Source organism: Canis lupus, chromosome 7, assembly GCF_011100685.1.
Source record: "Canis lupus familiaris isolate Mischka breed German Shepherd chromosome 7, alternate assembly UU_Cfam_GSD_1.0, whole genome shotgun sequence".
In the NCBI taxonomy this organism is placed as follows: Eukaryota; Metazoa; Chordata; class Mammalia; order Carnivora; family Canidae; genus Canis; species Canis lupus.
The window spans coordinates 67972678-67998549 of record NC_049228.1 but is presented as its reverse complement, the minus strand read 5'-3'; the positions used below and the strand labels follow the sequence as shown (position 1 = coordinate 67998549).

The 25872-nt window shown below is 34.6% G+C and overlaps 1 long non-coding RNA gene across 1 annotated transcript; it reads left to right on the top strand.

The window, feature by feature from the left end:
- Positions 1–345: 345 nt before the first annotated feature.
- Positions 346–24451, top strand: LOC111096805. The gene is made up of 3 exons (XR_005362593.1): positions 346–389; positions 20820–20921; positions 24324–24451. It is a non-coding gene; the product is annotated as an uncharacterized LOC111096805 (long non-coding RNA).
- Positions 24452–25872: the final 1421 nt, after the last annotated feature.

The following is a 25872-nucleotide window of genomic DNA, read 5'->3' as shown; positions in this document are numbered from 1 at the left end:
AATGCCTTCAATGAATACTGAGACCTTCTATGTGCCAAACACTGGGCTAGGTGTAGGAGCTCACAGCCCAGGGGAAGAATAGACAATAAATAACTTAAGAAGCAGACTAAATAAAAAAAAAAAAGAAGCAGACTAAATAATTCCAGATTGTGGTTCATGCAGCAAACAAGAGAGTAATAAGTTAAAGAGTAATGGGGTATGAAGACAATACTATAAATAGAGTGATCAGAAAAGCCCTTTCTGGACATATGATACCTAAGTTGAGAACTAAAAGACGGAACCATCTATGTTAAGACAACAGAAGAGTGTTCCAGACTGTTGAAAAATCTGAAATGAATTGGAACGTGGCATTCTTGAAGAACAGTAGGGCCGGTGTGGCTTAACAGAAGGTAAGAGTAGTAGAAAGGAGTTAAGGTCAGGAAGCTAATTTTATAACAAGTGGCCCAACCCTAATGTCTACAGGAAGAGAGGACATGGGGGAGGGATATAATTTCCAACTTTCTATCCAGGAACAGGGAGAGGCAAAGTGGAGCTTCAAAGGTGCTAGAATAGAACAATCTCTGTGCTCCCTTAATATTATGATTATTTTTCTTTCTAGAGAAAGGGTCAGCAAACTTTTTATTTCTCAAGCAGGGGCTGAAAAGGGATTAAGTTATCAATATTTTAGGTTTTGTGGGCCATAAAGTCTCTGTCAAAACTATTCAGTGCTGCTGTTACATAAATAAATGAAGGAAGGTGATTATGTTCCAATAAAATTTTATTTATAAAAACAGGCAGTGGGCCAGCTTTGACCTGTAGGTTTGCTGAGCCCTATACGAGAATCTTTAAAGAATTTCACATCTGTGCAGTTCACTTCTATTTCAAAAATATTATCATTCTAACGTAGTATCTCTTTAAAAATACTAGGTTCCTTTTATTATACTGATGCTAACTGAAAAAAGAAATTCTCTGCGAAAGATCTGAGCTCCAAGCATTTAATACTTAAATTAATTTGCACATCCTCAACTGATACATGGTGTCAAGGAGGCTCCCACACTATGTTTTCATTATCTCACTTTTCCCATCATTCATACAGATTGCTCCTTGGTAATTTCATCCTTCATTTCAAAACTCTTGTTACGAGGCAATAAACCATTAATGCAGCACATATATCTTCCTGAAATCTAGATGAAGAACTTAATGAAGCTACAGGACACAAAATAATTGCCAGTAGAATACATTTTCCTAAATCCGTTATGGTATTATCAACAACTTAATGGTAGTATATATTTCCATGTAGGCTGCATATTAGGGAAGTATTAATAAAATTATAGTATTTAAAGAAATCACTACATCAGGGAAGAATTATGTGTTTGTTGCAGCGAAAACACACGAAAAGGGATAAAATGACACCTTTAAAAATGAAGATTGAATCCTGAGCTAAGAATAGAAAAGTAGATAATTTCATGGATGAGTTTTAGGTCAGAATAGGTCCATCAAATGCTAATGTTTCTTCCTCCAAAATACTATTCTTTGCTTAACCCCTTGTTTTCATGTGGACTGTTCCTCACTTTGATCAGATCCTCATCGCTTCTATGCCTGGTATAAAAATGCTTTTTTATCTCTAAGTCTCCTATTTCTAAGTGAGCCTATTATTCTGTAGCCCCTAGAACAAACTCTAAATAATATTTTCATTAATATTTTACGACTGTGCTTAAAAATTTTAGAGTAGCATACTCACTTATATATGGAATCTTAAAAACAAAACAAAAAAATGAACTCATAGATACAGAGAACAGATTGGCAGTTGTCAGAGGCAGGAAGTGGGGGTGGGGAAAATAGGTAAAGGGGGTTAAAAGGTACAAACTACCAGTTAAAAAATAAGTATGTCCTGAGGTTGTAATGTACTGCATGGTGAGTATAGGTAAAAATACTGTATTGTATATTTGAAAGTCACTAAGAAAGAGAGTAACTTTAAAAGTTCTCATCACAAATATATATATATATATATATAAACTGTAAGGTAATGGATGTTAACTAGACTTACTGTGATCATTTCACAATATATACAAATATTGAATCATTAGGGTTGTACATCTGAAATGAATATAATGTATGTCAATTATATCCCAATTTATTTTTTTATATCCCAATTTAAAAAGAGAGACATACTAGTGTATTTTATTCCCTATACTCATAGTTTAAAAAAAAAAATCATTACAGTTCATTTAAAATTTTGTTGAGAGTAGCCTGGAAATCTCTCCCTAAAAGGTAACCATTTCTTATTGATTCTTTAGCTTTCCCTTGGAATTGACTTTGAACTACATCAATCTACCAGAATTTGCCTAATATATCTAAATCTCATTATTATTCTCTTCCTCTGCTCAGTACAACTCCCGCATACCTGCCTTGGTTTTCCAGTGGTGAAGCCATTCCCAACCTCACCAAGCATTAAGTCACTTCTTCTTCTCCCCTGCAGAATAGTGGCTATCCATCTAGTTTAAGATTATCACATTGTATTATAATTATGTGTTTATTCATCTATCTTCTCCCAAATGAACTATTCACTCTTAAGAGTAACAGTTTCACATTCATCTCTTTATTCCTATTGCCTGGTTCATAGTGGGCACTCAATATGTGATTATTGAATAAATTAACACATTAATCAGCAAAAAATCTTCAGCTATGTCAACTATTTATGTTTAATTTCACTATCTTGAAGATAAGAATCGCTTCCTAATCCAAGATGTGCTACTTCCAGAATTGAAATCGATTAAAGATTTCCTCTCTAGATGTTCCAACTCAGTAGGTCTGAAGGAAAGGCCCAAGAATCAACCCTTTTCATTAGCATCCTGGCTATTTTGTGGCAGATGGCCCACAGACAATGGTTTGAGAAACTCTGAAATGAGATACTTGGTAGCTGTTCTCAAGAGAGTACCTCAAGAGGTTTAGAGGCATGGTTGCCCTTTACTATGATTAATTTCATGTATGGATGAATATATGAAATGACATAATATTTTGATTCGGATTTTACACTAAGTTAGCTTTTCAAATGGATCTTATCTTTACTGAAAATATATTTATGTTCTGTGAAATAATACATAATACACAAGAAAGAGAAGAAAGCAATATTTGAAGAACTGCAAAGTTTCATTGGATAACCTTTGACTAATTCTAATGACTTAACTCTGATTTTTTAGGAAAATCTTTTGATTACATCATCTGTCCTAGATTTAGATACCTCATAAGCTGTGCTCAAATGGGTGCCAGGGCTTTAGTACAGACTTTTGTTCAAGTCCTTACAAGAGAATTTTATATCCAGCTGTTTATTCCTTATGATAATAGAGCACTGTTTTTTCTTCCACAGTTTGTTGGCATGCACTATAGTCAGCTCCCTATAGCAGCTTCTAGGAAGGAAATAGATTCCACCACTGGAAATTGGAGTCTCAGAAATTCTGTCATGTGAACAATCCAACTTAAAACTGCCAACAAATTCACCAGCAAAAACAGGATCTTCCAAAACAAGTCTGTGTTTTTCTATTTAGATCCAACCAAAGGACCATTCATTGGAAGAATTATATATTTTTCATTTTAAGGAGAAAATTTTTTGAGATATTTAAGTATAAAATAAAGTTTATGAAACACATACTAGTGGACAACCCAGTGTTTTCCAAATACTAAGCCATATGAAAGTTTTCTAGGACCAAAGGAAAATAAGGAAAAGAAGCCCTTAAGACAAGCATCAGTTGCTTCCTGTTCACAAAGTCACATCTAGAACAGAGCAAAAACGCAAATCAGAACTGAAGTCCCTTCTATCTCTATAGGAGTCAAGTCTTGTAACAACTTCTATAATTCTTTACAAAATGTACCTATATCAGGCCACTTTAGGAACAGTATTCTGAAAATGATTATCTTTAATTAGGTCATCAATACTGAGTGTTGAACTCTTTGGTCAGCATTTATTGTTACAAACATAACTATGAAACAGAAGGTGTAAGTTCTTTTTTTTTTCTTTCAAGATTTATTTATTTATTTGAGAGAAAGAGCAGTAGGATGGGCAGAGGGAGAGAAACTCAACCAGACTCTGTGCTAAACACAGAGCCAGATGCAGGGTTCTATCCCATGACACTGAGATCATGACCTGAGCCAAAATCAGGACTGACTCCACCAACTGGGCCACCCAAGCACCCTGAGAATGTACGTTCTGATGCTGACCCCTCCCTGCAGCACTCTGTCCCTGGATCTCTGAAGATGTCTTCTGCCCTGAGTGGAACAGGAGCTATGAACATCCCTCCTCGATCATCTCTTCAGGCTAGCTGGTTCAGGATCACATATTAACTCATGTCTTAGAATGCAGAAAAGTTGTCCAGAAAGAAAATTGCCCATGGCATAAAAAATATTCAGAAACTGATGGTTATCTATTCACAAATAACCAGCTTACATTCCTATCCTTCAATAGTCTATTCTACTAGATTCCATAGTAGAATTAAAAAATAATTCAAAGATAGCATTAGTATTTCATTATATTCCATCTTATTCCATACTTGATTTAAGGCAGCCAGGAACTAACACTTAGTAAGCACTTGTATATCATGAAATGAGTCTTGTACTTTGCATATTTTCTCATTTATCCTAACAATTTGTTATATTTTAAAATTCCCATTTTACTGATGCTGAAATCAAGGCTGTCTGAGGTTACCCTGAATATTACACAGAAGCAATATTAGGATTGAAACCTACATCTGTTAGACTTCAGTCGATCACAACACCATGCTTTCAGCAGCCAGAATCTCTCTGAATGAAACTCTTTGGCAAACCTATTTCTGCTGATTTAAAGCTGACTCAGGTAGCAAAAGCAACATAAGGGGACAAAATAATTTGTCAGGTACCTACTGTGTCAAGGGGAATCTACTTTGACAAGCTTGTCACTCAAAACATTTTGGATTTTCTTTTATTTTGTATACAAATGATTTCAGACACATATTGAAAGGTCAGTCATATTAGTTTGCAACTAATGTTTTCTTTGCTTTAAATCCAAATGATATAATTCACCTTCAACATACATCTTTCCCCCTAAGAGTCATCTCTAAGTTACTTCTATTTTCTACATATGTGATCTTTTGAGAGAGGACAAAAATTTGTCGTTATTGAAGATATTCATAAGAAAATGCCACAGGCTACATCAATAATTTTAAGATAAGAGCTTGGGAAATAACCTGAACAGTAATAGTATCAATGGAATAAGTAATTAGCATTCTAATATGACTAATCTGAAGGACATTTATTTAAATGTAAAAATTCTGGTATATTTTGATGTTTTAGAAATTATACCATAGTTAATAATATTGTTCTATTGATTTCATGACTTTAAGTAAATTCAAATGCTAAAAAACACTAGTTCCCAGTCTGATGAAATGAAAGTACTACTGTAAAGATGATAAGAGAGAGACAGAGAGAGAAAGCCAGGGGAGATTATTCAGTATAAATCAGCACTTCCTAGGTTTTGCTTTTGAAAAATTTGTTTTTATGTCTAATAAATCTTGACTGCCATTTTAATAAAAGCAAGTATCTGCTATTCATAGACCATCAATGAGTACTAAGTATGCATTTAAACCAGAGTTTTTGTAATTTGGAGGCCCAATGATACAAGAATTGTGGTGCTGAAATGGAGAAAAGAAGAAACTTATGATACACACTCTGGCAGTCTAGTCCCATCAATACATGGCACCTCTACAGCTATGTCTTTTTCTAAGAAAGTCACTCACAGACATTTTTTCCCCACGTAGTCCTCAGGAAGCCTCACAACTCTTCTCAATATAATAACCCCAGCTTATGCTTTTAGCAGATTAAAGTTGGCACTAAAGATGAAGCTCATCTCCTATCCTAGGAGAAGACACATGAGTATTATTGACTCTAGAGGAGAAATGGACATCTGAGTATAAGTTTGCACTCCCTCTACCACCACCACATATGAACCAATTAGGAGAGACATTACAATAGGTCCCATTCTTAAAGGAAGGACAGAACCAGTGTTTATTGAATGATTACTACATTCAGTTCTTAGAAAAGCTCTTACAGCTAAAGATTCTTTTTCTGCATTTTTAAGCTGAGAAAATGAAGTGCAAAGAGGTTAACTGTATCTGGTGGTGTCTGCTATAAATACATAGAGTGCCTTTCCTCATCTAGATATTCTAAGTAGTTGTAACTTGCAAATACAAGTTACATTAAGTTCATGCTAGCCCATCTCGCTTTTATTATTGTTTTTGCATTTTTTTTCTCTTGATTAGTTTTACTTTTTCCATGTGTCCCATAACAGCAGCTGCAAAGAGTGATCATTCCACCTTATCCTTTTCAAATTCTGTGCCTCTAATTTCTGTCTTTTGTCTAATTGCAATAGCTGGTATCTTTAAAATGATAGTGCTGATCATGGAAATCCTCACCTTCTTCCATGTGTTTATGAGGAAATAGTACTGCTTCCTCCATCATGATTGATGTTATCTTTGGAGTTGACCCAACCATATTTTTTTATCATTAAGAATATTTTACTTAAGGTTTTAAGTCAAGAATGAACATGGACTTTTTTAGCAGCTTTACAGAGATATAATTCACAGGCTATCCAATCTAATGGCTTTTAGTATATTCAGAGTTGTGCAACCTATACAATCTAATAAAATTAGATTATTTAATCTAAATAATCTAATCTAATTTAGAATTTGATTTTCATTACCCCCGCCCTAAAAAAACCTCAGGTCTATTAGTAGTCTCCCCCTTCCTGACTCCAGCCCCAACCTTAGACAACCACCAATCTACTTTTATTTCTATAGGTTTGCCAATTCTGGATATTTTATGTAAGCAGATCATACAATATATGGTCTTTGGGACTGGCTTACAACAAAATATTCACAGATGGTCATATGACCCACTTTACATCTATTACTAAGACAAAGTATGTTGATATTTTCTAATTAGAACCACCTTCACATTCTTGGAATGACCTCTTTAAATGACAACTGAATTACCTTTTGCTAGTAATTTACTTAGGATTTTTAAACCAATATTGTGTTGCATATTGTTTTATGTGATTTTTTGCTGGATTTTTGTTGGTAATAATGTTATGTATACTACTTCATAAAATGGATTTGGAAGATTTTCTTCTTCATCTAGGTTCTGGAGCAATTTAACTAGCATTGGATTTATCCCCTGTGTAGCTGTCTGAACAGGGTCCTTTTTAAAGGATTAACTTTAAGAACTTTATTTCTCCTTAGTTTTTCAAAGCTGTCTTCCTTTTTCTGGAATCTATTTTGGTAAACTTTATTTTCCTAGAAAACTATCCATTTCAAAATATTTCAACTGTATAAACATGGAGCTTAGAAAACCAGTCTGTGATTTACTTAATTTCATCTGCAACTGAAGTAATTTTTCTGTTTATTATTTCGTATATTTGTGCTTTCTCGCCTTTACTTTCCTATTTAACTGACATTTATCTCTTATTTATTTCTCAAGACTCAGCTTTGATACACATACAGCTTTACCACTTTTCAGTTTTTTAGTTTATTGATTTTTACTTTACCTTACTAATTCCATACTTCTGTTGTCCTTTTGGTCTTTTTCTAACTGCTTCAGTTATGTGTTTAATTCATTTATGATCATGCTTTCTTATTCATTAATGTAAATACATAATGCTTTATCCTGTAACCCTCGCTTTCACTATAAACCCTCTGTACTATTATGTAGTAGTTTCATTATCAACGAAATTATCACTCTGCTACTTCATGTTTATGAATTATTTAAGAGAAAATGTCAACATTTCTATGTGGTAGGACCTTTTTATTGATTGCTTAATTGATTGAAATATAGTTGGCACACAATGTTATATTAGCTTCAGGTATAAAACACAGAGATTCAACAACTCTGTAGGTCATGTTATGCTCACCACAGGTCTACTAACTGTAATGCTATGCTATTACAATACCATTAACTCTATTCCCTATACTGTAACTCTTATCCCTGTAAATTGTTCATTCCCAAACTGGAATCCTGTACCTCCCACTCCCCCTCACCCATTTGGCCCAACCCTTTAGCCCCCTCCCCTCTGGCAACCACCAATTTGTTCTCTAGTCTGTTTCTGCTTTTGTTTGTTCCACATATAAGTGAAATAATATGGTATTTGTTTTCCATGTCTGACCTATTTCACTTAGCATAATACCTTCCAGATCTAATCTTGTTAGCAATGGCAAAATCTCATTCTCTTTTATGGCTCAGTAATACTCCATTATATATACATATACACGCAAACATATATGTGTGTGTATATATATATATCATCACATATATATCTCATATATCATTTTTAAATATGTACTATATATACCACATATATGTAATATATATGTATATATCACAATCCATTGATCTATAGATTCATTCATCTCTTTATCCATTCATGTATGGATGGACACCTGGGTTTTCTCTATACCTTGATTATTGTAAATAATGCTGTGATAAACATAGAGGTGAATATATTTTTGAATTAGTGTTTTTTGTTTTCTTTGGGTAAATATTCATTAGCTAAATTACTGGATCATATGGTATTTTTACTTTTAATTTTTTTGAGGAACCTCCATACTGTTTTCCAAAGTGGTTGAAGGAATTTACACTCCCACCGACAGTGCATAAGGTTCCCTTTTCTTGTGTGGGACTTTTGATTTTCTGATTTTAAGTTCTAATTTATTGCATTTATATTACACAATTTTGTCTACACTATTTTATGACATATGATATAGTCATTCCTTGTGACTATCCCAAGACAGTTGAAAATACAGCATATTATCTATTTTTAAGGCACAAAGTTCAACATATACCAGTAAATCCACCTCATAAATCTATCTTGTACTTGTATTTTCCATATCCTTAGTGTTTGTTTTTACAATTTGTTTTTAGGTTTTATTTATTTCTTTCTTTATTTACTTGACAGAGAGAAAGCACAAGCAGGCAGAGCAGCAGGTAGAAAGAGAGGAGACGCAGACTCCCCACTGAGCAGGAAGCTCAATGTGGGGCTTGATCCCAGGGCCCTGAGATGATGGCCTGAGCTGAAGGCAGATGCTTAGCCTACTGAGCCACCCAGGAACCCCCTTAGTGTTTGTTTTTAATCCTTAGTTGTTTCTGTCCACTTGATTTTTTGTCCCTTTGATGAGTTAAAATCTATAATGACTACTGTGTTTCTACTTCTTCCTATAATTTCCTAGCATTTTCTTTATAAATGTTGATTTTATATTACTTAGGGCTCAATAATCATAATTTTTGTATTTATTGGAAAGTGTTCCCATTAACGGTATTGGTACTTTTCTTTGGTGTGTTTATTTTTTGCCATAAATTACATATAAATAGGCCAAATTCTCGCTGTTAAACCTTCTGCCATCATTTTTTTCTCATCACTTGGAAAACTAAAGTTCATCCTCTCATGATTTCTTCCAGAAAAACTCATGAGAACAATATTCCCTAAGTTCTTACATATTTGATGTATGTATGTATTGTCTTTACACTTAAATGGCAGCTTGTCTGAGTATAAAATTTGAGGAACACATTTCTTTTCCTTGAAGACTATTAAGAATTGTTTCATTAGTATCAAATGCTGCTATACAACAATTTAAAGACATGCTGATTTCTTTTCACTTTTAAGTGACTTAATTTTATTGCTTAGCTTCCCAAATGATTCTTTATTTTTGATGTCTCATTATTGCCTATTTCCTCGTTGGCATAGGCTAAACTGCTGTCATAAGTTACACAAACTCATTATGTAAGAGCTAAAAAAGAATAGAAATTATTTTCTTGTTAGGGGATAAATATTCCAGGTTAGAATTTAAGGAACTTCTTCTAATCCACGTGGCCATTCAGTTCTTGTTTCTTTGATCATTGTGGTCACAACAGCAGCCCACTGGAAGGAAGAAGGAGCACTGAGGAATGCTCATGAATATTATGTGGGCTATGTTAAAAATAGGACAGACACATAAATTCTGCTTACATGCCATTGACTAGAATGCAGTCATCTGACACAAAAGAGGCCAGAAAATGTGTTAAGTATCCAAGAAGAAAAATTTTAAAAGCCTTTTAGGTGGGCACTAGCAATTTTAGCCACAATCTGCTCCTGGACCACCACATAACGATGCAGATCCTACTGACCACACATAAAAAACATTCACTTCTCCCCAAGGGAAACACCCCAACATTATTCACTAATTTAATCTAACTGAAAGTCCATGATTTCTATCCTTTATATCAGGTCCAATTCTGGTTCCTTAAGAATTAACCATCTACAGATTAAAAATACAAGTTATCTAATCACCAATCTCATGAAAAAAACACACATCCAACATACAATAATGGATTACAGACATGATAACCACAATAACAATTTCCATTTTAAAAAGGATAGAAGAGAAGCACCCAGTAATTACAGCAATGATGGAATCCAGCTAGGCAAGCATTGTGAAGTCTTAGCAAAGTTGGAAGTTTCTCAATTATATCTCAGAACTGCTCTCTCTAAAGAGTTTGCTGTTTCCCATATCCTCTTACTCTACCCTCCAGAGGATTCTTCTTTGTCTCTTATCCATGACCATATCTGAAGTGAAGATTGGGAAATATGACCCCCTTGGAAACTGTATATTGGAAACAATGTGTGCTAGAGAGGTATATTAGTCCAAGATCCAGCCCATACCCTTTCTATGGGCTACAATGGCAACAATGTGACCCAGAGCAAAGGATTAATGAAAATGTTGATTGGGCCTATGTAGCAGACTTTGATGGAATAAGAAGCCCGAATCCCTGAACGACTATGGAAAAGAGGTCCTCTTTCATGAACTTGGAATATTTGACCTTGACGATTATGTTAATAAGCAATGAATTCTTTTGTATTTTGATTATACTTGTTAAAGTACTCTAGCCTTCACTAATTAATATGGCAATTCATAATAAGAATGAGACAATGCCGTAAATCTGACTTTAAATATATGATATTGGCTTAGAGGTTAGACAGTGAGTGGCAAAGAAAATGACATAAGCTAAAGAGCTAGAGACCCATGTTATGCGAGGGCAAGCCATTAAATATGATTCAATCCAATGAATAGAACTATGTCACATGGTCACTCCTAAACTAAGCAGAAAAGTATGATCTAGCTCTGTGCCCAGGAGTAGGAAGAGAAGATTTTGGTAGTCAGCAGTCTCTGGCAGATCCATCTTGTATCAGTTTTGTTTTGTTTTGTTTTAGGGTTTTTCTTGTTTTTTGTTTGTTTGTTTGTTTGTTTGTGTTTTTTGAGACTTGCTGTGCTCATTTACTCTGTAGATTTAATGCTTTTGTTCATGAAGAATGTTTTCAGAAGTCTTTGTACCAATCTAATACTTCCATTTTCTTCTTTAGGGCCTCCATTTAAACTTACATTTTATCTGCTTTGAGTATGTTTAATATCTACACCTACATTTAACCTAGGCCATTTACAAAGGGGATAAGCTATCAAGGAGTACTTGATGAAAAGAATTATTTCAGAAAATTCATTAAAATTTTCACAGGATTACCAAAGCAAATGAATAAAGAAAAGTAAGCAGTTGTGGATAATATTACATATCTGGTAGACTCTTCTATTCATACTCCTTAATTCTAATCTGAATACTTATTTTTATTACTTTATACTTAATTTTTCAAAACATGTGATACATATTTAGAAAAATTAGACTTCTAGGGCAACATTCCCTAAGTGACACACCATTCCTCTGACTTGTCCACTGTGCACACAAGAATCTTGGCTACAAAAGGTAATTAGAGCTGGAGTAATAGCACCCTATGAAGTCAACAAAAGAGGCATTGAGAAAAATTAAATGATTCCCATGAAAAAGGAACAAAATGGAAGTCTAATTACAAAATAAGCAAATGTGTATAAAAACTATAATGTTACAGTAGGATTGAGATATTAATTTTTTCATAACAATCTAGTTATTTTAAATAAACCAACCAAAGCTAAGAGAACAGTATCTAATCTGGTTCTCTGAATTTTCATTTTTGTTCACTGTCTACTTTCTCCTATTCCTTTTCTATGTATCTACCAAAATATTCTAAATTGAGACAGGACTTTCTTATGCCCGATTCTTTGTTATTATTATTCATTAAAATTATTCCATCTCTTAATCTATAATTTGATGTTAATCTTATATATCTAGGATTCATTTACTACACACTTAAGGAAACTGGTTTCACAAAAATGTTATTTTAAAACACATATTTCTTACTACTTATTTCCTTAAGAATCAACTCAACTTAGTCATTGGAGCACTCCAAGATTTCCCCCATTCTATTCCTTTGTTTTTTATTCTACACTGTCATGATGAAATATATTATATTTAATTTACAGTGGCAGAAATACTAATTTCTAGATTGGGTTGTGAGTTCACATTTAATCCTTCAATGAGCTGAAATATCATGGTTAGAATACAAGCTGTATCACAACAATAACATTTCCAGCAATTGAAGTAATTTGTGGATTTTACTATTCAACAATTCCACATATACATTTTACTATACTTTTACATACTCTCTTCTTTTGTCTTTCAAAATGATGACTTCATTTTTAACAATGTTGAGATTACATAGATACTAGAATCTTCTTTATTCTCTACATTGATATTTTACTGTTTTAATCACCTCCTTCCCACTCTATTGGTGAGAGAGGAATTCCCACCCTAGAGTTGGGCAAATGGCCCAACACACAGTACCCAACAGAGGACAAATGAGAGCAAGAGCAGGTATTAGTCACATACACTAGGAGAGAAGAACAATGGCCCAGGAGAGAACACTATACTGGGCCACGCAGCAATTGCACTGGGGGACAAAACAGTGAACAGCAGGGACTGTGGGAGGCAGGTGGGATGGCCCCCTCTTAATTCAAGGTTCCCACAGAAGAATGCAATTGGCTTGTTTGAATAATTCATAGAATGTGAAAGAAGTGAAACCCAACAGTCAGAAATAATCTAGAACTGCATTTGGTCATTTTAATACAGAGCATTGTTTGACTAGGAGATCTTATCTGCAGAAGCAAAGTGGGAAACGGAACTTTTAGTAAGACCTCTGAAAGCCCTTCTCATTTTACCAATCTCAGGCCTTCTACCATATTTACCTGCATAAATATACAGTAGTAACCAAAGAACACAAACTCTACCAATTTTTCAGGCATAATTTTACTCATTGTGACTTATAAAATTTCTTAGATGTCATCTATCTTGAGGGAAAACAACTTCCTCTTATCAAAATGTACGTACCAGTGATAGGGGAATTATTTGTTCCTTACAATTCTGGCAATGACTCAGTGCCTTAACAGTCCCTTCGTACCCAGAAAAGCAAGCTACTACTTTGTTATCTCAGTATGTCATCCCAGTCTTGATGTTAAAGATGGTTTGTATTCCCTGAATAGTATCTGTGTACTACACTCATGTAGGCATACACATGCCTTCAATGCAGCTCTGGGGATGTTCTCAATGGTGCATCTTCAGTTACCATTTCTTTCCTGTGGCAAGATTCAGAAATGCTTAAACCTCATGCTTCTCAAAAAGTGTTTTCTGAAACTGTTTCCTGTCTGATACAAAAACAATAAGCACCAACACCTCCTCAGGGGTGACTGTGTTAGGAAGATATTTGGAGTCCCACCAGGGTAATCTATCCGTAACTACTAAATAAGTGCTTTGAATATGACTGAGAGATTTGGTTTCCTTATCCAGGTTAAACATATCCCAACAATATTGCTTATATTATTCTTTTTTCGTAATACAAAGGTAAATGTCAGTCCCTTCCAAGTAATCACAAATTCTTAATTTTAAAAAGTCTGAATTGATGTGGCTTTATTTTACTTTGGAATAAAAGAATATTCTATGTCAAGGGCCTGCTTAATAAGTGTCCTAGAGCCTAAGGGAATCTGACAAAGAATAAAAATCATTCCCAACTATTTTTAATAATAGAAAAAAGCTATATTTCTTTACTCAAAGTGTAGTTTTATTTGAAGGAACACTGGGGACTCAAGATTTTAGAAGATTATGGGCATATGAACATCATCCATTCTCAGCTTAAAGACCAAATTGCCAAAATAATTCAACCCTAGAATGCTATCAAAAGCCAGTTTGAATCTTCAGTAAATGAGTTAGCCACCTATTAGGGAGTCCTGGTGAAGGAAATGAACACAACAGGGAATAAAATCAGAAGATCTCTAGCTAAACATATCGAATATCAGCTTTCAGAGTCAGAGCTGCAAAGATGATCCATAGCAAGGTGAACCTGCTCTATAAGCAAAAGCTCGTAAAGGTTTTCTGACCTCTCAGTTTTGTGTAACACTGAAATGCATAAATGTAGTCTCAGACTCCTTAAGAAATGCATTTCTGTGCACTTATGCTTCATCTGGGCTTCTCTATTTTATTCTCTCCTGAAACTGCATTTGTTAAAGTATTACAGTTCATTTAATGCTGTATATGTAACTTTTGATTTATGCTATTACCCTTCTTTCTTGGCACATGGCACTGGTACTTCTCATTTCTACCACAAAATAAATCATCCAGATTTCGAAGAAAAGTCTATTCACAGTTGTTTATTTTTAAAGTCTCTGATGCATTGGTACTGGAAAGTGATACAAAATATCTAAATAAAATCAAGTTGTGTCTGGATGAAAAACCATCCAACAGCAAACTCACTAGCCTACAATCATATGATTTCTATATTGAGGCAAAATTTGCATAATTTGGTTTCAGGTAGCCCCCTTGGTCCTTCCTTACTTTCCTTCTTTATAGCATTTCTCTTTTATATGTTCCTGGACTCCGCTGCCATCACTTTCCATTAAATGAGATGATTTTTATACAAGTACCTAGCATGTGGCCAGATTATAGCACTCAACACCATTCCTCTTTGCTTGACTAACTACAAGATGAAATCTAGTAAATTACTTTACACCAAGGTATCAATGGCCTTCCAGTTCTCCCTTTGTAGTGGATACATTTTGCTATAAATCTGGGGTGCACCACTTCTCTCTCCTATACCAACTAAATGTTTTTCTTCAAAGAATTTTCCTTTCTCCTTTCCATGTTTCGGGGGGGGGGGGGGCGGGTACCAATCCCAGCACATCTTTCTTTCTAGGTGCCAGAGTGGGCCAGTGGTCTGTTCTAGGCTGACTGGGTTCCTCTGACACATATCTGAATCTAAAGCAGAGAGCCAAAGGACAGATAATCAATAGGTGCCAAGTACTCAATGGTACTCAACTCTCTAGGGAGAAATCCCACAAGTTCCCACTATTAACAACCTAAGCCTTCCTAGCTCTTTACCCTTTCTGAGAAAGGACTATTCACCTCTGTCTTTAAATCAGTCACCTCTGACCAGTCACCTCATAATATCACATACTTTGCTTAAATCACTCAAATTCAGTTTCTGTGCATATAACCTAGGACACTTAACACACACCACCACTGCTGACACCACCACCACCCCAGAGTGGGGGTAGAGAAGAGCTTGCATTTTTTTAAGAGAAATCTAAAAGGCAAGATAATCATTCATTCAAATAAATAAGATTCTGATAGTGAAACATCAAGGGTCAGAAAAATAAAAATAAACAAAAAAAATGGGCTGAAGGGGGATCCCTAAGGGGCTCAGCGGTTTAGCACCTGCCTTCCGCCCAGGGTGTGATCCTAGAGTCACGGGATAGAGTCCCAGGATCAAGGCCTACATCAGGCTCCCTGCATGGAGCCTGCTTCCTCTGCCTGTGTCTCTGCCTCTCTCTCTGTGTGTGTCTCTGATGAATAAATAGATAAAATCTTGAAAAAAAAAAAATTAGGCTGAGGGCGAAAGTTTCTCATCCTTATATTCCTTGATTGATACTGTGTATCTAACTTATAGCCTTCTTAAACTCTTCAGAACCTAGAAATATTTAAAACACATCTAACTATTTTAATTCATCTGAGTTAATTTTTAAAGAAATGAGGAGATGAAAGGCTTCAGGATCTCCTTAGACATTAGAAAAAAATATTATATTTTTGATACACAAAATATGGCCTTAAATTATTTTTGTGTATGTATATAAATTTATATTTATTTATGTATATGTATTTATGTGTATTTGTGTGTGAATATATATGTATATATGAATTGCATTAAAATTTTGAAAGATTTTATGATGTATGAAATTCATCAGGCTTCGAAACTCTGCCACTGTGGTGCTCAGGATAAGTAGCATTAGAGTCCAGGTTCCTTCTACTGAGGAACTCTGCATTCCTCCTAAGACCTACAAGTCATCTGCTGGATTGTCTCCATCTAGCTGGCTAATGAAGCAAAGAAAGAGAAGGTGGAGAATCATCACCATGATGAGGGAGACAGTCTGGAAGGGGCACATTATTTCCCCATACATCCTGTTTTCAAGAATCAGTTACATGACCCCACTTACATGCAGTGGGGTCAGGAAGATAGCTTAAATGTATTCATGAGGCATAGAAAAGGTTATGAGTACGTGGCTAGTTATCTCTCACTTTACCTATTTCTGTAGAATCTTCCAGTGTGATATCAGCACTGTGTTTGTAAAAACTATGGTTTATGTTTAAACAATACTTCGGTTTTTTACTTTAACATTTTTCATAAACAGGTAAAACATAAAATTTTCATAGCAGAGAACAATTAAAGAATTGTTTAAAACTTGGTTTTACTCATTCTTCTAAAATTAAACAAAACATTCTGTGTGTGTCCATTTCTATCTGTCTCAATAAATAGTTGATGAAAGATAGGAGTGCCTTGCTGGCTCAATCAGTTAAGCATTTGACTCCTGATTTCAGCTCAGGTCATGATCTCAGGGTCATGAGATGGAGCCACGAATCAGGCATTGGGGGTGGAACACACTTAAGAGTTTCTCTCTCTCTCTCTCTCTCTCTTTCTCTCTCTCTCTCTCTCTCTCCACACCCCTGCTTCTCCCTCTCTCTTGCTCACACTCTAAAAAAAAGAGAGAGAGAGACAGATGGATGATATATAGACTATTTCTTTGTCTTTGATTAAGACTAAATAAGATAGGGGTGCCTGGGTGGCTCAATCAGCTAAATGCCCAACTCTTGAATTTAGCTCAGGTTGCGAGATCGAGCCCTGCAATAGACTCTGCACTCAATGGGGAGTCTGCTCAAGTTTCTCTCTCTCTCTCTCTCTCTCTCTCTGCCCCTCCCCCATTCCCATGCTGTCACTCTCTCTCAAATAAATAGATCTTTTTCAAAAAAGTAAATAAAACTGGTTTGAAAGGTTAAATGAGCAGATATTTAAGTCCCTCCCTTATATTCAATACTTAGAGGAATTACAGATAAAAATAGAAAAATCGGTTTGACAACAGTGACATTAAAAACTACAAAAATAAAATAAAATGAAGTATTCAAATTGCTGGGAGAAAACTGTCAACCAAAACATCACATTCAGTAAAACAATAACCAATAATGAGGGATAAATAAAGACACTCTTACATAAAATTGAAAGAGACTAGTCCAAACATATTATTAATTGCAATATTTATAAATAGAATAAACTTTATTAAAAACAGTGAACATTTTTTAATCCAGCCATATGCTTTTTTGCAAAAAAATATATCTAAAACAGTTTAAGATTTAAGATGAAAGGATGGGAAAAGATGTAGTAGCAAATATTAATCAAAAGATAGCTACTATATGAATATCAAATTTTTATATACTAATAAGAGGGTCATAACAGCCTATAATGCACAAAAAACAAATTAGAAATGTAGCAATATTTCCTAAAAATATACTTACTAAAAAAATTTAAACATTTTACTTCTAGAAAAATTCTTACAAATATGTAAGAAGCGTTCAATATGGGGATATTCATTACAACAATGGGGGAAACGGTAAAAACCAAAACTAAAGGCAATAACAGGCATGCCCATCAAAAGGGAAGTGAGTTAATAAGTTGTAATGTTGTCATACCATACATACTTCAAAGTAGTTAAAGTAAACAAATCATACCTGTATCAATATGGATAAAAGTCTTAAGAGAAAATTGAATGAAAAAATTATTTTAAAAATTTGATAGGTTGTACAAATGTTCATAAATTATTTTCCCTTTATTCTATACATTTGCTGAGTAACTTTGAGACACTCTTTAGACTCTAGACTCATCTTTGTTAATTTCTTTGTTCAATTTGCCAGTTGAAAGTATGACCCAAGAGGAGACTTATAAACCACTTCAACCTTAGTGCTGACCCACTTGTGGATTTTTTTTAATATATTTAAAATTTTAATTCCAGTATAGTTAACATACAATGTTATGTTAGTTTCAGGTATATAATATAGTGATTCAACAATTCCATCCACTTGTGGATTTTATTTTATTTTTTTTAAGATTTTATTTATTTATTCATGAGACACAGAGTCAGAAACACAGAGGAAGAAGTAGGCTCTATGCAGGGAGCCTGATGTAGGACTTGATCCGGGGACTCCAGGACCAGGCCCTGGGCCAAAGGCAGGCGCCAAACCGCTGAACCACGCAGGCGTCCCCACTTGTGGATTTTAGAACTCTTTTACCACCATGGGAATAAGCCTTGCTGCTGCAGGCTAAGAAACAATGTGAAACAAAGGCAAGCATTACCCACGAGTCCTTCTGGTCCAACCAATGCACAGCCAACTTGGGAGCAGAACATAGATGTGGGAGTAGACCAAGAAATGCTCAGTTAAGCCCAGCCCAAATTACGGACTCACAGACCATAAGGTAAACAAATGGCTATTGATTTAAACCACTACATTTGGGGATGATTTGTTATACAGAGAAAAGTAAGTGATATGCCCATGTAGAAATGAAACTTTGGCAGCCAACTTTGTGGCTCAGCAGTTTAGCGCCGCCTTCAACCCAGGGCCTGATGCTGGAGAACCAAGATAGAGTCCCACGTCGGGCTTCCTGCATGGAGCCTGCTTCTCCCTCTGCCTGTGTCTCTGCCTCTCTCTCTGTCTCTCATGAATAAATAAGTAAAATCTATTAAAAAAATGAAACTATATCATTTTCATAAGTTCACAAAACAAGGCTTGTGTAACTTGCTTAGCAGAATTATTAAACACAGATCGAGATATGCACATGGAAGTTCATGATAGTGATCAGTTTTGGAATGAAGGATGGGAATACAAGTAGGAAAGGATGAAGAAGCAATTTTTAAATTACCTATAGAATCATTTTTCTTAAAAAATAAAAGAACTGTCCAGAAGAAAACATAAGAGAAAATCTTTATGACTCTAGGGCAAAAGTGTTATGACACAAAATTCACAAACCATAAAAGAACAAAATATTGTTCAATTGGACCTCATCAAATTTTTAAAAGCTCTTTGCAAAACATTACTAAGAAAATATAAACATAAAGGAAACTGGAAAACGTATTTGCAATGCATATATCTGACAGAAGACTTGTATCCAGAATATAGTTTTTCAGAAATAAGAAAATAAATAGGTCATTTTTCTAATGGGAAAAATAAATAGGCCATTTTCCAATGGGAAACAAATACATGATGAGATGCTCAAAATTGTTAGCCATCAAGGAGGTGCAAATTAAAGCCACAATGAAATTTCACCAACCATCAGAATGGCTGAAATTAAAAAGACTGAAAATAACAAGTACTAAGTGAGGATATGGAGCAACTAGAACTCTAGTCGGAATATAAACTGGTACACTTTGGAGGAAAATATGGCAGCTCTTTTAAACTGGACTAACATCATACATCCCAGAAACCCTTCTTCTAGTATTCAGTGCATTTTTTAACTTATGTCCACATGAAGAATTGTACTTGAATGTTCCTAGTTGCTTTATTTATAATAGTCTAAACTTGGAACAATCCAAACAGTCATCAACAGGAGAAAGGATAAACAAAGTATACATCCATATAACTTTACACTACCTGCCAATAAAAAATAATTTCCTGATAAATGCAACATGGATGAATCTTGAAAACATTACGCTGAGCAAAAGAAGTCAGATACAAATAAGCACATACTATGATTCCACCTAGATACTATAGAATACAAACCTAATCTCATTATAGGAAACAGATTAGAGGTTGCCTGGGGGGGTCTAGGGTGGGAGATTGGACCAAGATAGGGTACAGGATAGCACCTGGATGGCACAGTCAGTCTTGGTTTTGGCTCAGGTCATGATCTCAGTGTCATGAGATCAAGCCTGCATCAGGGGGCTCTATGCTTGGGATTCTTCCCCTCTTCTTCTGCCTGTATCCACTGGTCTCTCAAATAAAATAATTAATTAAAGTCCAAAAAAAAAGCGCACCAGAAACTTTTGGGGAGCAATGGACATACATTTTTTATTGTGTTGGTGGTTACACAGGTGATATATTTACCAAAATTCATCAAACCATATGACCAAAGTGGGTGCATTTTATTGCATATAAATCACATCTCAATAATGTTGATTTCTTTAAAATATTTTAAAATATATGAAAAATATTGATAGTTTTAAATTCTGAATATTGAATGCTGTGTTATCCAGGGTGCTAACAAGATAGGGCAATCTCACCTAAAATTTGAAGAAAATTTCATGAAGGGAATTTTAAAAGAGATATGTGCAGGGGCGCCTTGGTGGCTCAGTGTTTGAGCATCTGCCTTCAGCTCAGGTCATGATCCTGGGGTCCTGGGATCAAGTCCTGCATCAAGCTCCTCATGGGCTTCTTCCTCTGCCTATGTCTCTGCTTCTCTCTCTGTGTCTCTCATGAATAAATAAATAAATATTTTTTTAAAAAAAAGAGGTATGGACAGAGTTAAGTATGTTGGGGCATTCAGGGATTTGTACCTACAGGCCAAAGCAACGAGAAGAGTATAAACTGTCCGGGTCCAGATGAACACCCGATGAACAACCCCTCTCATCCTCTCAGATACAGAAACAAAGACAATGAAGTAGGTAAGAGAGAACACAGACATTTGGATTTCTTAATGTTACTGGAGAAAATGTACTAGGAAACAATGACCAGAAATAAGGTTAAATAGGTTTTGAGTTTTTTTAAGCTGAGGGCATGGGTGTAGACATGTAGGGCTTCATAAGCCAAAATAAGGACCTTAGTCTTTATCCTGAATCCATTCAAAAGTTTCATGTTAAGGAATGCATAAAAATAATTTCATTTTTAAATGATTACTCTAATTTTTTTCTTAGATTCTAAAAGTGTAATCACTATTAGGCATGGATTTTTTTCACTAAATTTGATTTAGAAATAGCATATACTGCAGCATCGCTGATATAGCAAGTTAGAACTATTATATATACAGTTCTGATGAAATATTTTCTAATTATTTTGTTTTTACCATTTTCTCTAGTTTTTAATTTGGTTCAGGGTGATTACTTTGAAGTAGAGTAGTTTAATTTGGTTAAAATTATTAATTATTTATTTTTGTGATTTAATCTGCTCCCTATTTGGAGGTATTGTTTTCAGCAATATTTTCTTCTTTATTGACTTTTTAAAATTACATCCTTTAATTCATCTAAAATTAATTTTACTATGTTATAAAATAGATGCTTAAAATGATAGTGAGTGCAGCAGCCAAGAAGCATTTAGCAGTGCCTTGCATATAATAGGCCACAGTGATGATTTGTAGAATGAGCCTTTGATTGTCAGGACTAATGATGATAACATTTTGCCCATGCATTTTAATGTTATAGACATCACTTTTATCATTAATTACACTCGAATATTCATACTACAGTGTTATAATAACAAGATGCAGTTCTTTTTTCATTAATTTTTAAAATTCAGTTATCTATTAATCATGATCAACCTTCTACAGTTAACTTAAAAATAATGAGTTGACTGTTTAAAAATTTTAATGGATTCATAAGTCATCTATGAATTTTTAGATGCAATGAGTGTGTGGTGTTGACCTAAATACCAAAAAGCAAGCACAGAATATATCCTAATTGACCTGAAAACAAACACTTTTCCAACTTATGTACCAATGCCAATGCTCCAATCCTATGGCTGTTTTTGGTTTTGTTTTTCCCTCATGATAAATGCACTCTTTAATCCCCATCACCTATTTAATCCATCCACCCATCCTCTCCCCTCTGGTAACCATCAGTTTGTTCTCTGCAGTTAAGAGCCTAATTCTTAGTTTCTCTCTCTCTATCTCTCTCTCTTACTTTGCTTGTTTTGCTTCTTAAATTCCTCATATGAGTGAAATTATATGGTGTTTGTCTTTCTCTGACTTATTTTGCTTAGCATCTTACTCTCTAGTTAAATCAATGTTGTTGCAAATGGCAAGATTTCATTATTTTTATGGCTGAGTAATATTCCATTGGATGGATAGATAGATAGATAGATAGATAGATAGATAGATAGATAGATAACCTTTACCCTTTCATCCATCAAAGGACATTTGGGCTGCTTCTGTGTTTTGGCTATTGTAAGTAAGTAATACTGCTATAAACATAGTGGTTCATGTATCCTTTTAATTAGTGTTTTTGTATTCTTTGGATAAATACCTAGCAGTGCAATTGCTACATCATAGGGTAGTTCTGTTTTTGACTTTTTGAAGAACCTCCATACTGTTTGCCACAGTGGCTGTACCAGTTAGCATTCCTACAAGAGTGTGCAAGAGTTCCTGTTTCTCCACATCCTCACCAACACTTGTTGTTCCTTGTGTTCCATTCTGACAGATGTGAGGTGATACTTCATTACAGCTTTTTGATTTGCATTTCCCTGATAATGAGTGATGTTGAGCATCTTCTTATGTGTCTACTGGCCATCTGGATGTCTTCTTTGGAGAAATATCTGTTCCTGTCTTCTGTCCATTTTTAATTGGATTATTTATTTTTGGGGTGTTGAGTTTTGTAAGTTCTTTACTTATTCTGAATACTAACCCTTTATGACTATGTCATTTGCAAATATCTTCTCCCATTCTGAGGCTGCCTTTCAGTTTTGTTGATTGTTTCCTTTGTCTTGCAGAAGCTTTTTATTTTGATGTAGTCCCAATAGTTTAATTTTGCTTTTATTTTACTTTATTTTATTTTATCTTATTTTAAAGCCCAGAATCTGTGTCATCTTTTTCTCAAGAACACCATTCTTACAGCATCACAAATACTAAAATAACAATGGAGACATTTATAGTAAGGTGACAAAGGGAAGCTGTGTCTCCAGGACAACTCCAGTACTTATTCTTCATTACTCGAAGCAACACACAAAAATATGAACCAGAAAAGTGCCTAAAACCCAACTTAGACTGAATAAGAGAATAAACATACTTGCATCATTATTAAGTATATCCTATTATCTCATCCAATCTGCTGTATGTCTTTACCATAAAATGTTTTTAATTTCTGTCCAGAAGATAGGGAGCCCTTCAGTTACACCCAAAAGAGCGAAGCCATCCAGAAAGGAGACAGATCAAAAGCATCTGAGAGTAGTTGGGTCTACACAAAGGAAGCCACAATCATTGGGCAAGTGAGATCCAAAAAAGCAAATCTCTTCTCCTCTTAGCCTTTAATAGCTTATTTTTTAAATAGACACTTAGATTTAGATTATCTCTAGGAATTCTGAAGTTCCGTGCTTGGGAACCATGATGTTGGAGAAAAAGATAACAAAGATACTGGACAATGAAAACAAACCAGCTAATGACTGAGTGCAAAATGGAGCAGAGGTACAATGTTTGGAGAATGTGTCTCCAGAGGCCCAGGCATGATAGTGCATACAGACATACAGACATAGTGCATACAGACATACAGACATAGCTCAAGCATCTGGTGTGTAAGTTGGCAGCAGGAAAAAGTGAAAACATGGAGGGTGATTCTCAACAGCACCTGAATGTCTCTCGTAAGGATGTGCAAAATATTTCTGTAAGTAAATGGGAAGCCCTTCAATCAAACTGGGTTTGATCAAAGCCAAACTTTGATCTGACTCAACATCATCCTGAAACACAACTCTTTCTGATCACACCTGCTGTCATCAGAGGCAGCTATCCCCGCAAGAGTTGCATGCCCCCTTCCTCCCTATAGACTGCTTCAGGATATTGGTAAAGCCATTTCCCAAAACCATGTAAAAATTTAAACAATCTTTTTCATTTTTGAACGATAACATATTAATGTGTATAATATTTAAACAATATCAAAGGATATACAATGAAAAGTAAGACTTCCTCCTATGCCTAAGTATATCAATTTCCTGTGCATCCTACCACAGGACTTATATCATAGACACACACACACACACACACACACACACACACACATTAGAAGTATATACTTTTCTTACAAAATGGTATATACGTACAAATGAAGAAACTGAAAAGCTTCCTCATTTTGCTTTTGTCTGCCTAGGATTCCAATACATAGCTTTTCCATAGTATATATAACCAGCTCCTACTGATGAACCTCTGTTTCCAAACTACTGCTATCATGACAAGGCTGCAGTGAATATCTATGCACATTCGTCATTTTGTACATTTGTAAGTAAATCTTCAGGATAAAACCCTCACTATGAGATTCCAGGGTTAAAGCAATCGTGTATGTATAATTTTTAGTATATATAATTTAGAGGACAACAATGGCTGAGTATACCTACTTGCATATCTTTAGCCAGACTTGTTTGTTTCAATTTCTACTCCTGCCACTACTTCTCTTTTTTTTTAAGATTTTATTTATTTATTCATGAGAGACACACGGAGAGAGGCCAAGACACAGGTAGAGGGAGAAGCAGGCTCCATGTGGGAAGACCAATGTGGGACTCGATCCCAGGACCCCAGGATCACACCCCGAGCCAAAGGCAGACACTCAACCACTGAGCCACCCAGGTCGTCCCTGCCACTTACTTACTTAGTGATTAGGCAAATTGCTCCTTTCTAGACTTCAATTTCACCATCTAAAAAAGAAATGATAATCATACTTGCTTTTCAGGATTATTTTAAGAACTAGTTAATGAATATATATAACACTCTTAGAATAATGCCTGCCACAACATAAGCACTCAAAAATGCTAAGTATTTTTAGTTCAATTATTAGCCCATAGCACACACAAATGCAAGTTTGCATTATCAAATTTTTTCACCTTTGACAATCTAATAGCATTATCCCCTAACATACCATGGTTTTAATTTATATTAGGCTCCTATTTCAGAAGTAGTTAAGTATGTTTTCATACTTGTAATTTCACTTGTTATTTCTTTCTGTGGACTATTTATGATTTTACTCCTATTTTTGTTGGATTATTTATTGCTTCCTTATTGATGAATATAAAGTCTTTATAATTAAGATAATTAGCTTTTTGCCAATGATAGGCATTACAAATTTTTTTCTAAATTTCTTGTTATTTTTATTTTCTTAATAGTTATTTTTGCCATGCAAATGTTATTTTTATTTTTAGTCAAACTTATGAATCATTCTTTATATGGCTTCTGGATTTTATATGGCATTTAGAAATACTTTTTTACAGCAAAAATTACTTTTTAAATTTTTTCTATATTTTATCCTAATACTTTTATGGACTAACTTTTTACACTAAAATTTTTGCTTCTTATGAATTCAGGATAGGAGCCAATTCTATTTTTTTTCCAGATGGCTATGCAATTGTCCCAGCATCGTGCCTTGAATGAGTCATCTTTTCTCAACTGGTATCTCAATAACCACCTTTAACACACACCAGATTCACAAATTTATTGATCGTGCATCTGGACATTTTATTTTGTTTTATTCAACATTATTTATACAAGAACCAAAACCAACCTTTAAATAACTATATTATTATAATATATTTAATATCCTATAGGACAAACTATACATCCCCTCAGTGTGTACATTCAAAAAACAACAACTTTTTTTTCAGAAGTTTACTAGTAATTAGTATTTATTTTAACATAAGAAAATTAAAAAC